Source organism: the organism of the source record quoted next, unplaced genomic scaffold (genome assembly GCF_019419815.1).
Source record: "Pyrus x bretschneideri cultivar Hongxiangsu unplaced genomic scaffold, Pyrus_bretschneideri_v1 Contig2, whole genome shotgun sequence".
NCBI classification, from domain to species: domain Eukaryota; kingdom Viridiplantae; phylum Streptophyta; class Magnoliopsida; order Rosales; family Rosaceae; genus Pyrus; species Pyrus x bretschneideri.
In genome coordinates this window covers 4,307,073-4,310,945 of record NW_025999501.1, presented here as the reverse complement: position 1 = coordinate 4,310,945, position 3,873 = coordinate 4,307,073, and the positions used below count along the sequence as shown (strand labels likewise).

Here is a 3,873-nt window from a genome sequence, read left to right as displayed (position 1 = left end):
GGAAAAAGTGAACTTTTACTACCCAGAAACAAAAGAAAAATACCACAATGATGTTCAGACTGGGACAAGGGTATGTAAGATGTAAAAATAGGTATATGAATAGTATTATCCCTTCATAAAATCACTATTATACTTTATTTTTCCTTTTTATTTTAATAGAAAAAGTAAACTTTTACTACCTGAACACAAAAGGAAAATACCACAATGATGTTTAGAACGGAGGGGAAGGGGAAAGGGAATGTTCTCTATCCACTTCTTATTCGAAACTATTTACCATTTGGGTCATCTCACTAGTAGAAAAAACTATTTGCACGACCAAACTTTATGCGACGATGTAAATTGCATCGCTCAAGGCACCTTTGCGGGACAATATAAGGACAACGTCATGGTCATAAAAAAAGTTGAAATCATTAGGCAACAAAGGCTTTCGTCGCTAAGAAGGCTTAGCACGACGAATTGGATAATTCGTCGTGCATGTTTGGGTAAAAATGCGGTAAGCTAAAGATTTGGTGCCAACATATTGCGCAACGAATATTTTCACGAGAAAATCTTGCGTGACGAGCATGTTCAAGGACAGTTCTATGTTCTTGGAGATCGACATGTTCAAGGACGTCTATGTTCAACCTGGTGATCAGATCACTGAACAGCTCCATGTAAGCATATATAATTGTTAATATTCTTATATTTGTATATAAATTTTAATTAAAAATTAATTAAATAGTAATATGTTTTTTTTTCTTCTTATTATTACATACTACTATCGTGGAGAAAAGTAAGCCCTAGTTTGGGGTTGAGGTGATTTTTTAAAAAGTTGCCATGAAAAAAAGCTGATAAGGATTTTGGTGTTTGGTAAACATCCCAAAACAGCTTTATTTCAAAGTTTCACATGAAAAAAAGCCAAAAAGTGGAAGCTGCATTTTGCAGCTTCCAGAAGCCGCTTATTTTTCCAAAACGCGGAGCTACAGTACCCAATTAATGAATTTTTTCAATTTACCAAAACTGCCCCCGCCTTTCTCCTTTCTCCTTCTCCCGATCCTACACTTTGCACTCTCTCCTTCTCTGTTGCAAAAAACTCCCGCCGCTGCACCTCTTCCTCCTCCTCCTTTTCGTTTCTCTCCGTCACTCTCAACGCCACACCGCCGTCGCCTTCCAGGTACCAACTACTCGACTTGCTTTCAATTTTTGCTATAATTAATTAATTAAATTTTTAGGTTAGGGTTTGGCTGCTCTTTTCTTTTGCTGCGTTGCAATTCTTCTTATCCCAGATTTTGTTTCTCGTAAAATTTCATACCCTTATTTTGGTTTTTCCATTTTTTCGATTTTGCCCTTTTCTCGCCTGTGTTCTCTTCTTCGTTTCCCTGTTCTCCTCTTCCTTCTTCTTCTTCTCCTCCCATTCGTCGATTCTCCTCCCCCCACCCACCCCTCAAGGTGTGTTTTACACTTCCGATTTCTTACATAACTGATTAATTATTCATTTATTTGTTAATTTAATGTTTCTTTTGTTGTTGACTCTGTTGATTATTGAAAATCTCTTACTTTTATGGGTTGGTGATGTCTGGATTCAATTTCTTTTAGGATATTGTTTCAATTTTTAGTCAAATTTGGTGATTTAGAATGCTGGGTATTTCGGTTTTCAAGGTTTTAAATGCAAAAGGATAGTTGCTGTGATGTGCATTAGAGTGATGAAAGAAAAGATGAAATTTTGAAAGAATTTGGATTTGTTAAGTCGATGTATTTGTGATCAATGAGCTAAAGAAGGAAATTAGTTGATGGTCTTAAGCAGCTTGGTGTGGATGCTGATTGTTTTCTTGGAACAAACTGCCCTCATGTCCGTGTGATTGGAAAGGGAGGCCTTCCAGGGGGGAAGTTGTGGTTTGCATTGTCTTGTATATTTATGGTTGTTATGTAATGCCTGCAGTTTTGATGCACTTAATCAATTCAATCCATACTTTATCTCTTGTTTTCAGGTGAAGCTCTCTGGATCAATTAGTAGTCAGTACTTGACTGCTTTGCTTATGGCAGCTCCTTTGCACTGAACTAAGAAAGGTTCGTTTTAGTTGGCTGCCCTCACACTTGATAGTCCCACACCTTCATATGCTTATTACTTCTCTAACATTTTTCGGACCTAAATTTCAGCTGGGAGCAACTATTGAAGAGGGACCAGATTACTGCATAATCACACCGCCAAAAAAATTAAACGTGACAGCAATAGACACGTATGATGACCACCGAATGGCCATGGATTTCTCTCTTGCTGCCTGTGGAGACGTTCCAGTTACTATCAAGGATCCCGGTTGTACCAGAAAAACATTCCCCGATTACTTTGAAGTCCTCAGGAAGTTTACCAAGCATTGAACATCGGTTATAAGATATATTTATCTGTAGATAGGGAGAGAGAGGGATCGTCCTTGTGCCTCTACAGCCAAAGCAGTGCAGATGGAAGCCACACTTGTTTCAGTTTCTCTTTATTCCCCTGTAATTTTGGATGATTTGTATTTGCGAGTTGAGCTCGTTATTAAGAAATAGAATAGCGGCAAGTTTGATGAATGCATCTAATTAGATTACTTTTAAGTACATTAACAATATTGTACTAATGAATTCTAACTATTCAGTCTAAAATATTTCAATTGAAGTAGTTTGTCATACTAATTAATATTTAAGATAAAGTTTATAAATATGTTTGTTTTACAAATAAAGTATATTTAGTAATTCACCTTTATTGGTTAAGAAAATTAAATTAATGGCACATCTAGTATTATACCCTTTTTGGTCATTTTACACAGTCACAGCTGTTTTACATAAAAGTTTACCAAACACTATCATACTGCTTTTTTTTCCAAAAGCACTTTCACAAAAAAGTTTACTAAACACTCTGCTGGCTTTTTTTCACAGCCATTTTTTTTCACAGCACAACAGAAGCAGCTTTTTTTCAAAGCACAGCAATACCAAACCAGCCTTAAGGCTGTTATCGAGGAGGTGACACCGCAACTTCCCTTGGAGACATTGATTGAGGACATTACTCTGATCGGGGATGCAGGGTTTCTGATCTTGATTGAGACCTAGGATCATACGCTCGGTCATAGGCCTAGTAAAGCTATTCTGGGGATGAGGAATGCACGATGTCTTGACACTCAGCCATCGGGCCAAGATGCCATGCTTGCAGCGCAGAACAATAAGATGAGCTAGATCTTACACGACCCGTAGTTATCCGGCTTCCAATTCTTGCCAGCTTTTCCTCAACCACCTTCGAGCTCCTAGCTCCTCCACCCACAAGATACCCAGCAGGCCTCAACGACTTTATTTTGTAGTTTTTTTTTTTTTTTTAAATATTCGGATATTATACAATTTTTTCGTCTTATAGGTACATTTTCATATATATTATAAATAAATAAATTTTTTCTTTATTAATTATTGTTATAATTTAATTAATATTAATTATAAAAAAAATAATTAAAATATGAAGTTTAATAAAAACAGAAAAGTAAAGGAAATAAAAAAAATAAAAAGAAACCTTTGCGATGCCATGACCTTTATCGCGTAAGATTAAAAGCAAGGAAACTGTTGGTTGCAAAAAATGTAAACGACGAAATTTTTTAATTAAATAATATTAATATTACTCGAAAATCAAAGAGTTTGGGACAAATTGCTTTGCATAAAAGTTTACACGGTGAATATTTTTGTTGCGTATAGGCTTACTTAACGACTACATGTCGTCGCCACAAACCCAACGCGACGAATACCTTTTAGTTATGCGCAACACACCTTATTCTCTTATATTTTAGGTGAAGAACCTGCACAATTTATAATTTGCCTTTGTCGTGTAAACACAATTTTCACGACCTTTGCACAACAATGTCTTTGTGAGGAAGAATT

General features: G+C 36.1%; 1 long non-coding RNA gene across 1 annotated transcript; it reads left to right on the top strand.

Moving 5' to 3' along the window:
• Positions 1-800: 800 nt before the first annotated feature.
• Positions 801-2,632, top strand: LOC108868384. Its single transcript, XR_001954534.2, has 3 exons — positions 801-1,153; positions 1,968-2,046; positions 2,137-2,632. It is a non-coding gene; the product is annotated as an uncharacterized LOC108868384 (long non-coding RNA).
• Positions 2,633-3,873: the final 1,241 nt, after the last annotated feature.